Raw genomic sequence first — 14,016 nt, 5'->3', positions numbered from 1 at the left:
ACAAAGCACTGGGGCTGACGAGTCCCTCAGAGTCTGGAGTCACCGGAGGAGGTGGAGTTTAACTAGAGAGGACCTCTTGCTCATATGATGGAAGGTGAGATCCTAACTCACAGTCATCTTGCCCCGATGGTCAAGATATGTGCATTATAGCAAAGGAAGATAACCAAGATTTAGGTAAGACGATTATAGGGAAGGTTTAAAACATGCAGGTGTGCTAGAAAAAAAGTGGGATTTGCAATTTGGCAGAACTGTGTTCTAATCTCGTCGGCCACTAGTCAACTATGATTTAAGACAGTTTTTCATCTCTCTGAATTTCAGTTTTCTTCTTACATAAAATGGAATACTAATGAACCACCTGTGAGGTTGTTGGTAGGGAATAATAAGATGAGACTTGTAGAGTAACTTACTGTAGCACCTGGACCATAGAAGATGACTGAATGCATGTGGATTCCTGTCCTTCTTCCCTTCTTCAGGGGGCCGTGGTGAGAGGGAACTCCTTCTACTTGCTAACTATTTAAAAAGCCCTGTGAGGAAAGCTTTCTAGGATCAGATTACCAGTTATTCTTTTCCTGAAAGGCAAGTCTTAGGTTACAGTTTAACTGTAAACATCTCCAAATACTGCAGGCAGAAAGATCAAGGAGATTTGCAGTGCCTAGAAGGATTCATGACATCCCACAAAAGTTTATATTTCAGGGCTGATCCACTGGATGATGGAATTCTGTCATCAAGGGTTTACTTTCTCCATGTGGCTTCTTAGACGATAATCTGACCTTCACAGTTTATTCCTCAAAATTTGTCCCTTTGCACAAATAGTATGTTTTACCACTTTGATATTAAGACAATATTTCTAGTCAGCATTTGCCACAAGGCTGGACTATTTCACTATGAAAAATCTTTTTCTTTTTTTTTTTAAATGTAGTCAAGTGTTTTTAACTCTTCCTCTTCTCTCCTGCCTTCCTGGTGTTAAAGTCCTACATGCCAAGATTGCCAAGGTAGAAGTGACTGCAATGTTCAAGGTTACTTTTAACAAATAGCTATTTGTAAGGTGTCAAATGGAGGTAGAATTATGGACCCTTCAGAGGAATGTGCTTTTATGTCTTATATGATCTACAAGTTGCTGAGCATAAAAACATCACTAGACTAATACTGACCAACCAATAAGTATATATTTATAACTAAGGATGTTTGCAAATATTAACAACAAAAATATTTTTTTAGTGTTTCCCCTTCATAAAAAAGTTACAGATAAACTAAAGAATTAGTTAAATTAATTATGGAGCTATAAATAACAAATCACTATTTAACCAGTAAAAATGAAGTTTTAGAATTATACTTATTAACATATTAGCAATCTGCATGTGCAAAAAAGCCTAAAATTATATATTGTGCAATCTCATTTTTGTAAAAAGTAAAATTGCGTGTTTCTGTATTGTATGTATACTATGAAGATGCCAAAAGAATAGGCACTGGAAGGCAAGGGATAGAATCACTGTGTGGTTTTATTTTATTTTTTTTCTGTTATATAGCTTCAGTTATTCTATCAAGAAATGCAGCTTGCGCACATTTTAAAAATTTTTGGTTAAATAATTATTTTCTGATCACCTCATTTCACCGTGAAAAGAAAGTCCCAGAATAGGCAGAATATTAAAAGAGGCAGAGTATTTAGGAGCAAACCTCCACTAAACACCAGGATGTTGGCATCCTGTTGCACATCTAGCCTGTGTTTTGTACATCACTTTTTCCACGTGGAACAGCACAATGATGTCCCACACCTCAATGTGATATCACCCACATTAGGTGCCTACCTCTTACATGTTCTGGATCATAGGAAAAACACACTGTCAGCACTCTGGATTTCCACTAGAGATATGAGCTATGGGTTTTTTTGGAGTATTTATTCAGTATTTCTATTTATTTTTGCTATTATTAGATTATGTTCTGGAAATTTTTCCATGCATCATGGAGAGGGGCTTCTCTGTAAGAAATACTAAATTGGTAATCATTTCCATCAGGGGCAGAAAGATGTTTTGCTTTTGCTTCCCTATAAAGATTGAATATATTTTTATAAGTATATTGCTCAGTGTTGCAGTGCAGGTTTTACTAAAGCAAATTTTTACAAATAATATGGTCTCTGATCATAGAGCTGGGTAATTCAGTGAAAGGGAAATTAAGAGTTAATAATAGTTATTTAAACAATGTGCAGGCTATTGAATAGAAAATAGAGAAATATCATAAAGTTGTGCAGGTTGACCCTGGGCTTTTATAGAGTCTAACTTCTACACAATATTCTATGGTTCGTACTCTTGAATCTTTGCAATGTCTAATGATATGGAAAACTGCTCACCTAATCATCTAATACAAAAGGGTGATTGCTATCCATTGTTTATTCAGATTAATAAATCTGACACTGAGCATTTAAAACTGAATAAGTTGCATGGTAATAAGCTTAAAATGGGTTTTTGAGATTCTCTTTCTGATTGCTTCTGTGCATGCACACTTCTACATCTGGCAGGAAACTGGAAATCTTATTCTGAGGTTACAGATGATCATTGTCAGGTGCCTAATTATAATTCATTTTCAATTTCAATTTTACTATTCATTAAAGAAGGTATCCTTGACTTGACATTCAGTGCAAGAAACACTCAAAAAGAAAATGTGATACACAATCCTCCTGAAAAGCCACCGCCTGGTTCCTTTATATACTTTGCTCACGGTAGCTATAGTAACCATCATTTAAGACACAAACACACGAAATCAAAGTCCTAGACTGATGAGACAGCTCTCAAATGGCTTTGTTCCTTGTCTAAGATTTTCTCTTCCTCCTCTTGCATCATATTTCACCCCAAAGCCTCAAGGGACTAACTCACAGTTTGGGGGTGGGCAAACCAATGTCCACAGGGACAAAGAGGACCAGGGTGGGCTAGAGACAGAACGCATTAGGGCCACCTGCCTGTTCAGAGAAAATAAAATGCTGATGTCCAATGTGGCTAAGGAGACTCAGCTCCTTCTATGTCCTGCTGGGAAAGAAAGAGGCTGGCCTGCAACAGCTGTTGCATTGTGTGAGCTTGCCAGCCCCCTCTAGGAGCAGAGATGGGGTCAGGCCCTGCGTTGCCTGGTCACAAACTCACCGTAACCTTGCTTGGGCCGGGGGTGGGGTGGGAGTGTGGCTTCCACTTCTAGACTGAAAAAGGACAGATGATTTTTCAAGTGTTGTTTCTAAGCAAAGAAAGAAGAGGGGAGCGAGGTAGGAGAGGGAGAATAAGCTAGAATTAATACTCTAAACATGGAAAACAAAACGGGGGCGGTGATTTTTTAAAAACATTTTAGCTCATTTGATTGATTTTTGTAGAAGATATATGCAATGTGTTCAAATAGATAAGTGATAAATGGAAACAATTCCATTTAGGCACTTATATTTTCCACAAAAAGGGATGCTCACAATTGTATCCAAGACCAGCTTAAAATGCTAAAAGGACGCTCCTCCAGCATTCCAGTAATTGAGAATAAGTGGGTCACTTTGCAAGCAAGGGAAATTACAGACGCCAAAATATCCCTTTGGAAGACAATATATGACATTACACTGAGGGGCATATTACCTTGGCTGGAATATTTTTACACACATATTTTACACACAGCCTTAACTGAATGACTAATAATTTCCAAGAATTTATTTAAAGAAAGTGTAATATTTTGGTTGGCAAATGTGCCCAGAGGAAGTATTATAATACTTGCTTTTAACACAGTTCCTTTCTTTTATATAGTCAGAATGCTTTATGGTGGATTAAATCCACAAATTGAAAAGAGAATGAATACACCTGAGCATTCATGAATTACTCTGTCAAAAGAATACTCTTTTAAAAAGCACAAAAGTAAAACCCGTCTCATGCCTGGGGAAAAGGTTAAATGATTAATGACTTGAGAAATTTAGTATACATAAGGTAATAATTCATTAATCAGATGTGGAGAAAATGCGTGCTATTGCTTTGCTAACAAAGGTCTTAATTGTAACCTAGCCTTGTACCTGCCCAAATTAAGTGGGACCTAAATCTGGGGATAAAATATATTTCAAAAAGAATGACCTATACACAAAGGCTCCTGGGATCAATAAATATCTTTGGATGCGTTTCCTGACACTGCCAAGTATAGAAATGACTTGGATGAAAAAGTTCTAGAACTTTTCTGCATGTCTCAAGTGCTGCATATCACTTTTACTTCTCCAAAGCTCATTTACTAGTTAGGTTCCATAGTTGGTGCCCATGTAAGACACAGAGAAAGTGAGGCACAGGGAAGGTGAGGGAATACAGAGTCTCACCCTGTTCACCTTATCTATCAGTTTGATATTACACTCGAAGAATAACAGCAGCAGTGAAAGAGGTACAGCTGTTGGAAATGTTTTTTTTATTTCAGTCAATTGGTAGATGAGTGTAATGTGATTTCTTAATGCAAAGGGACAGATGCCATTTAATGCAGCTTTTAGGAAAAGAGGGGTACATCTCATTGATTGTTACAGCTCAGAGTCATGCTGATAAATACAAAGCTGACATTTATAAGGCATTATACCCCAAGCAATAGGGATATTCGCTGGGGTGGAAACAGAATCAAGTCAGGGTTTTTAACTAAAAGAGACTTTGTAAGGCTGCTTGCTTGGCTCTTTTGTGGATCTTAGTCCAAAAGTAGGGCAGCATTCTACATAAAGAATACACAGGTTCATTTTGTGTAGGCAGGAGGGATTTGCTTGGTACCTGTTAGGGTACCCAAAATCCCCCCCAAAGTATACATAAGGTAATAATTCATTAATCAGATGTGGAGAAAATGCATAACCTAGCCTTGTATCTGCCCGGATTAAGTGGGACCTAAATCTGGGGATAAAATGTATTTTTAAAAAGTATGACCCATACACAAATGGAGGGGCTTGGTACCTGTTCGGGTACCCCAAATCCCCCCAAAGTGAACACCCTACTTACTTTTATCCTCCCAAGATGCCCCCAAATGAGACTCAGGGTCTAGAGAGACCTAATTTTAAAACATAACTATGTGATCTTGAGCAAATGGCTTAGTCTTTATGAGTGTCAACTTTTCACCTGTAAACCATTCTTCCGAGACATGATTCTAAGTATAAAAAGTACCTACTCATCACAGGGTCAGGTATCTATTGGACTTTCTTTATCCTGTCTCAACCCCAGTCCCCTGTCATTTACTTCTCTGCTGTAAACCTGCATGACAACATGAAGGTCATTCTTTAGCTTATCAATTCATTCTCTTGCTGAATATTTTATCAGTTGCCAAGATTTTCTTTCAATCTTACACAATTGAAAAAGAACCACCAAAACAAAACAAAACAAAAAACCCAGAATGACATAGAGTTATTTTAAGGATAAAAATAAGTAATGTTTATAAAGTTCATATTGAAACTGGATATTCATGCATTTGTTCTTTTTACAAATACTCTCTGGACAAAAATATATGTGACTGTGACATATGTAGAACTGGGTGCACAGAAAGAGCCACACCTGGGAGCCTATCGACAAGCAGTTCACAATTTAGTTAGGATGCTTCAGGGATATGTGAAAGTATTGGTGCAGGGTGAGCTAAAAAATATACTTTCAAAAAATAGATAATGTTGCAGTAGTGCACACCTGTAATCCCAGGAGGCTGAGGCAGGAGAATCACAAGTTCAAGTCCAGCTCAGCAACTTAACAGGATCTTGTCTCAAAATAACAAGTAAAAAGGGCGAGGGAATGTGGCTTAGTGGTTGAGCACCCCTGAGTTCAATCCCTGGTACAAAACAATAATAAGAGGAAGAAGAAGAAGGAGGAGGAGGAAGAAGAAGAGAATAAGGAGGAGGAGGAGGAGGAGAAGGAGGAGGAGGAGGAATACTTGAGTTCACTCTAGAAAATAAAGAGGAGCCAACCAATTTCGAGCAGGGAGAGTGAAGAGAGTATGCTAATGAGAAGTGGGAAGGGAAGAAGTGACAGAAAATTCAACATACCTAGAGTTTCCAGTGCACTTTCCAGTTCTCACCAGTTCAAACATGATTGTCACCTCTGAGAAAAGCTCCTATCATGAAAGAGTGAGCCCCGCACTGAAAAACAAATAGACAAGCAAATAATACAATTTTGAGGAAATGAAACAATGTAATGATAATCTTTTAAAATTATTATAATATCATGAGCCTAGGGAAGATATCATGCTAATGAAACAAAAACAAAACACTGCAAAAAATTAGAGAACAACCAAAAAAGCTTTCAGAAATTAAAATATTAAGAAAAGAAAAAAAAGAAAGTTGCGATGTAGAGAAAAGGCAAAGGTGATAAAATAATAAACTAAAATAACCTTTAAGATGGACAAAACTGAAGCCTTTTACTATGATATAGATTTTTATTTCTCCTTGAAGGTCTGCAGATGGAAATTATTTCAAATACTCACAGCAACTAACAGTGAGATATTTGATGATACCCTATGGAAAAGGGGAGATGAGAAAAATGGAAAATTTTTATCCTCAATCTATAAAGGAAAACTGTTGTTTCCCTGGCCTGTGAGGGACATAAAGTGGTGACATAAAGTGGTGACACTGCACTCGTAGTGATGCACGTACTTAAGAATAAGTTTTGAAAGAGAAGAAAATCATGACACATACAAACACACTTGAAAACTGCATTTAACTCATTAATGAGGGAACCAATAAGATATTATAATTGGTTCAGTAGACAATTCAAAGAACCATACTGTTATAGTAAGGTAAGGAATGCTGAATTGGCTTTGAAGAACAAAACTGAGAAAGTGGAGTAATTTGCTTTGCTCTGTAACACCCGAATCTGAATGGAGTGTTCGAATTTTATTATTGTTTGCACTCTGGTTCTTTTCAATCATGTTGTCTTCTATATTTATTTTTAAATTTGTTATTATCTCTGTGTTAGTCGGATCTCTCCAGAGAAAGAGAATCAATAAGATACACACAGACACAAACTCAGAGAAAATGTATTAAAAGGTAGTAGTTCACATAATGTGGTTGTACACTGGAGGCCCAGGAGAGCCAGTGATGTAGTTCAAGTCCAAATCCAAAGGTCTGAGAACTAGACAAGCCTAAGTGTAAGTTCTAGTCTGAGTCCAAGAGACCAATGTCGCAGTTCAAAAACTGTGAGGCAGAGAGAGAGAACTCTCCCATAACAAATCTTTTGTTCTATTCAGGCATCCAATGGATTAGAAAAGGCCTACCCAAATTGGAGAGTGCATTCTGCTTTACAAAGTTAAACAATTCAAGTGTTAAATGTCATTTAGAAATACCCTCACAGACTCACCCATAATATGTTTAACCAAACATCTGGATATCCCAAGGTACAGTTAACGTATAAAATTAACTAACATATCCCTTTTAACTAGATAAATCGCTGCATATTATTTTTGCAAACAGCTACAATCCCATTTTAACTGAAAATCAAATCTCCTCTGACAACTTTCTGGTTTTTGCCTTCCCCAAAGTGCGGGAGTTTGTCTCTTAATAAAACTGTCAGTTGGGTGAATTCTTATTCAGCAACTTCTTGCTGAATTCTAATTTAAAGAATTTCCTTTCAAGGATCCAAAATCCAGAAAGTGCACATCCGATTCCCCAAAGCAACTCTTGAGCCAGAAAAAAAAAAAAAATGCTGAAGATACTTCCATCCATTAACTCACCCATCAAAACCCATCTATTGGTGCCTGCAGATGTAGCTCAGTGATAGAGTGCTCTGAGTTCTATTCCCAGTAGCACAAACAACAACAATCCCTCCCCTCCAAAAGATTGTCTGTGTCTCCTTCCCTAGAAGTAATGTTACCTTTTTACAAACTATTTCATGTTAATGAATTAATTATAGCCTTTTCCCGGATGTTTACATTTTAAGAGAAGAAGACATTAAGATACATTTACATGTTGAATATATATTGAGTGCTGTTTAGTGTAAAGAATAATGCTCTACTCCATCATCAAACCTGGCCAATTCCTACACTCAAGAACCTTGCTTCCTATTGGATTTTATGTGCCATAGTAACATTATACATAAAAAGTCTCAGAACTTCTCAACTTTATGTGCAGTTGACCTTCAACAAGGGTGCCAATTCAAGTATAGTCTTTTCAATAAATGGTATTGAGATGACAGGATATTCATGTGCAACATAATAACCCCTATTTCACACCATACATACATAAAAAATTAACTGAAAGTAATAGAGACCTAAAGGTAAGTACTAAAACTATAAGACTTTTAGAAGAAGGCATAGGAGCAAATCTTCATTACTTTATGTTATAGATTAAATTATGTTCCCCTTAAAATGTAATAGGTTGAAGCTCTACTTTACACTGTACCCACATTTGGAGATAAGGCCTTTAAAAAGTAACTGAGGTTACGTGATATCATAGGGTGGGGCCACATCTGATAAGATTAGTGGGGTTTATTATTTATTTATTTATTTATTTGGTCCTGTAGGTGGACAGCACACCTCTATTATTTGCTTAGTTTTATGTGGTGCTAAGGATTGAACCCAGTGCCTCACTCTTGCTAGGTAAGCACTCTGCCACTGAGCTACAGCCCCAGCCCTAGATTAGTGGTTTTATAAGAGGAAGAGATATCTCTCCATGCATGTACACACCCAGAGGAAAGGTCTTTGAGGACACAGTGAGAAGGCAGCCACCTAAAAGCTGAAAGAGGCCTTTTCAGAAGCCACTTGTGTTGGCAACTTGATCTTGGACTTCTAGCCCTCAGAGCTAGAAGGGAAAATAAACTTCTGTTGTTGAAGCCACTCAGTCTGTAGATTTTCATTATGGCAGCCCAAGCAGACTAATAATATCCTTCCGTAAGCAATGGTTTCTCAGATAAAACACCAAAAGCACAAGTAACCAGAGTGAACTATCTCTAGGTAGTCCTAGATAGGAAGAATAGTATGGGTCAAACCACAGAGGAGACTGTGCAACCAATTTTGACTTCATCAAAATTGAACATCTTTGTGCTTCGAAGGACATAATCAAGAAAGTAAAAGTACCAGCCTACACAATGGGAGTAAATATTTGCAAGTCATCTAAAGCTGAGAGGGAGTTTATTATTCAAGATACATAAAAAACTCTTAAATAGACATTTTTTTTCCAAATAAGACATATATATAACCAATAAGCACATAGGAAGATGCTTAACCTTCTTAGGTCTTTAGGAAAATACAAATCAAACCCATTTGAACCAAATGTATGAAATATGATATGTCAAGAGTTATGAAATGTTTTGAACAACTAATAATAAAAATTTTTAAAATGATATAAAAGGAAAAAAAAGAAAATACAAATCAAAACCATAATGAGATGCCTCATCATGCAAACTAGAATAGCTATAATTTTAAAAATAGATAATACCAACTGTTGGGCGGGACATGGAAGTATCGGAACCTTTATGCACTGCTAGTGAGAATACCAATGGGCATAGACACTTTGAATAATAGTTTGGCAGTTCTCAAAAACTTAAACACTGAGGTACTGTATGATCCTGAAATTCCACCGCTAGGTATGTACCCAGAATAATTGCAAACATATGTCTACACAAAAAAACTTGTATACAAGGGTTTATGCCAGTATTGTTCATAATAGTAAAAAAAGGAAATGACCCAAATGTCCATTAACTGATGAATGGATAAGCACATTGTAGTTCACATGAAGTGTTGATACATGCTACAAAAATAAACGAACCTTGAAAACATTATACTGGGGCTGGAGTTGTGGCTCAGCGGTAGAGTGCTTGCCTAGCATGTGCGAGGCCCTGGGTTCTATCCTCAGCACCACATAAAAATAAATAAATAAAATAAAAAAGGTATTATGAAAAAAAAGGTATTATGTCCAACTACAACTAAAAAATAAAAAAATTATACTAAGTGGGAAAAAAAAGCCAGTCACAAAATATATTATATGATTCTATTTATGTGAAAGGTTCAGAATAGGGAAAGTGTATTAGTGGTTGCTTATGGACTAAGGGGAACAGAAAGTGGGAAGTGGCTGCTAATTGGTACAGTATTTCTTCTAGGGTGAATGTCCTAGAATTTGGTTGTGGTGATAGTTGCAAAACTCTAGGAATATACTAAATGCCACTTTACATGTGTGAATTTTAATGCATGTGAAATATATCTCAATAAATACACACACACCTACAAAATGACATTTGATCAAATTTGATCAACATATTAAAGGAAGAAGAGTCGAGTTTTACATAAGGAAAGGTAAAAGGGTTTTTCAACAATAGGAAAAAGTATAGGCAAAAGCAAGGCCCTGCAAACAATGTGGTGTCTGGTAAATAAATGGTCAGTGCATACCTGAAAGGAGGGTTAGTGGGAAATGAGACTGGAAAATGAAACGAGGATCTGAATCAGCCAGTCTCAGCAGGAAAGAGAGAGAGCATTCAAAAGGGGGTAATTTAAAAGAATGTAATGCAGAGATTCTCTATAGAGGTGTGAGCAGATTTAGAGAAACCCAGGAAGGATGGTGAGGCTTGTGTGGGTCCAGCTACATGGAGAAGGCGTTGTGAGCCAATGATCTGATGGTCAAATGGAGGTGGAAATGACCAGAACTCAGTGAATATTGTAACCCTAGGACTATCTGGACTTCAGGTAAAGAAACTCCACTGCATTGGGGACAGAGGAACTCGGGAGTTCCATCGCATTCCTGCATCTGCTCTTAGCTTCGGCCTTGCCAAGAGAGCCTGCCCTCCTCAGACTGCAGGACCAGACCTCTGCCTCCATCTTTCCAAGCACCAGGGCAAAAAAACACAAAGGAAAGGAAGAAAATTTATATATATATATAATATAAAATCACTTGGTGATTAAAAAAATAACTGCTCCATAAATAAAACTCCTAAAGTCACTATGTTTAAAGGGTTTGTTTGTGTTTTTTGTTTTTCGGAAAAATATTGTAAATATATATTTTTTGTTGCTGATTTAGAGTCAATCTCCAATGTTGTGCTAAAAATTTTAAATTAAATGTAAGCATTAAGGGGATAAGTCTTACGCTATCTCAGTTGACACATTGGGGTTATTTTGGGCCAGGGAAGGAGGGAAGCTAGTTGAACTTTGTTTTGTTTTCTAAAAGTTCTCCACTATTGGTTTTAGAAAGAGCAAGGACATCTTTCTCTTACACGTGGGAATGGGAGATATTTGTGTAATAAAATTTTTAAAAGACAAAAAAGAAATAGCCTCCAATGGGAAATATTTTAATTTGGGGTTTTTTGTTTTGTTTTGTTTGTAAATAAAAAAGCTTTAAAAACAAAAAACAAAAAAAAAAAAAAAAAGAAAGAAAGAAACTCCACTGCAAAACCTGGAGGAAAGAAGCCAGGGAAAATATACTATGACATTCTCTTTTACCCTCAGTCTCTCACCAGTCTGCCCAGAAGGCATAGCGCCCAGAACCTGTTGATGTAGTGCAAACAGTGCCTCCTGCAGCCAAGAACTGGGGAGCTGTGTGAAGAGTGAGTCTGAAGAGAAATAGCTCAGGGCCTGAGCATAAAAGACTTGTGTGTCTTGCCAAGAAGTCTGGACTTTGTCCTGTAGACAGGAGGAAACCATAAAAGGGGTTTAAGCTGGGAAGTGACTGCAATGTGATGGCTTGGAGGGAGAAAGCCTAAACTATGGGTTCTCAAAGTATGGTCCCCAGAACAGAAGCATCTGTAGTACCTGGGAACTTGTCAGAAATGCAGATTCTTATATGTCATTATGGACCTACTGAATCAGAAATTATGGGGCTGGGACCTGACAATCTCTGTTTTAACAGATCCCTTCAGGTGATTCTGATGTGCCCTAAAGTTGGAGAATATTATCCCCTGAATGACATGCTCAGTAGGATTACTGAAAAGACAAATCACACTTATTGGAATATGGCTTGACCTAAACAGAGCCACCACTTAACACTGTACAGGATAGCAGTGAGGAATTTCTGGAAGCCACCCTTCAGATAGACTGCAACAGCCTTACTGACTGAGGACTTGAAGGTGGGGGAACACCACAGGCCCAAACCTTTACCTTACTGGTTAGGATTTCCAGGAGCCCAAAGGGAAGGAAGTATCCAATATGTCAGGATGGTAAATTTCAGTCCTTGAATAAATTGATATTCGTTGAACGAGCCCACTTTCTTCCCTTTGGACGGAAGCAAGTATGTGTGAGATATTGTTTGTTCTGTAAAGGAAGTAGACAGATTCTTGCAAATGTAATCATATTTGAAAACAAGGTAAGTGTTCAAAATTAAGAAATTGGCTAAATAAATGACATTACATCCTCAAATGTAATATTAGGTAGCATCAGGATTGATGATTCATAAGAATAATTAATGTCATTTAAATTTTTTAAATTATACTGGTATGTTCTATACGATTTTATAATTGTGAAAAGTTGCATGGACATTTTATTTTCATAGATATAACCTGAAGGGATACACTTTAAAATATTAGAAATTCTTATCCCTATGTGGTAAAATTATAAGGGTTTAACTTTATGCTTTTAATTTATTTGCATTTTAACAAATTTTTGTAATGAATATGGTTTTGAGCTAAGAAACAAACATTTAAAGTAAAAGAGAAGGCAGAAAATGTGATGGGAATATATTAATATTTGAATACCTAAAACTAAAAAAAGAATGTATAAATATAACAAAGTTGCCATAAACCAAGTTAAAAGAAAGATAAAGCTGGGAAGATATTTGTAAGTTATATGACAGTGGATAAATAAGACAAAGAATATCCCAATATAAAGTGGATAAAGTCATTAACTATGATTTTTAAAAGAGGAAATATGAATGCACTTTAAATAAAGAAAAAATATTTAGGGCTGGGTGCAATGATATATGCCTATAATCCCAGCAACTTGGGCAGCTGAGGCAGAAGGATTGCAAATTCAAGGTCAGCCTGGGCAACTTAGTGAGACCCCCATCTCAAAATAAAATTTAAAAAAGGGATAGGGATGTACCATGGGTTCACTCCCCAGTACCTCCTCTCCCAAGAAAAGAAAGAAAAAATACTTAACCTTTCCAGTAATCAAAGAAATAAAAAGTAAGAACAATGTGTATTCTTTTACCTCTCTGATTAGTTTGTAATAATATACAAAAGAGAATTGAATTTTATGAGAATGTGGAAAGTGAATTATTTTATCATGATTTTGACATGAGTAAATATAGTTATAATATTTGGGGATGGAAATTTCAAAATATATTTTGAAAGCCTTAAAATATAGCCTTTGACCAGGGAGGAATTATTTCTAAGAATATAATCAGATAATTGTACATATGTTTAGCTAATAAAAACTGAGAAGATACCTAACCTCACTACAAATCTGAGAAACTCAAAATAAAATAATGTGCTATCTTTCACCTAGGAAGCTGACAAAATTTTTAAGTTTTCCAATGCCAAGCATTGGAAAGATTCTGAAAATAAAGATATATATTGCTGGTGGAAAACTAAATTGGTATATGTGCTTTGGAAAGTAAATTTGACACATCTATTAAAAAACTTACCATGTTACTCTACCACCCAATAGTTCTATCTTTGAATGTCTCATCCACAAAGAGAAATCTATAAGCATGCATATTTACATCTTTGTAATAGACAAAGAACACAGGGCCAGGGAAAAGAATGACAGCCCTATATTTCCTTAGGTAGGGAGCCTTTCAATAAGAGATGGCAAAGTCATAACATAAAGGCATGAATTGCTTATGGATAACTGAATGGGAATGAATCTCAAAAACATTGCTGAGAAAAGCAAACTGCAGAATGATATAGGCGTTTTGTTTGTTTATTTAAAATACAATTCATCTCCCAAGAAGATAAATGTAAAGAACTTTTACCATAGCTTTATTTAAAGGAGGAGAAGGAAAGGAAGAAAATTTTAAACAACTTAAGAGCTGATGATGGCATAACACACATACATGAAGTATAACTTTCTCTTCTTGTGGTTTACATAATGTGGTGTTACACTGTTTTTCATATATGAACATAGGAAAGTTATGTCCAAATCTTTCTATTGTCTTTC

This window comes from Callospermophilus lateralis, chromosome 3 (genome assembly GCF_048772815.1).
Source record: "Callospermophilus lateralis isolate mCalLat2 chromosome 3, mCalLat2.hap1, whole genome shotgun sequence".
In the NCBI taxonomy this organism is placed as follows: domain Eukaryota; kingdom Metazoa; phylum Chordata; class Mammalia; order Rodentia; family Sciuridae; genus Callospermophilus; species Callospermophilus lateralis.
Note: the sequence above shows the minus strand (reverse complement) of the source record.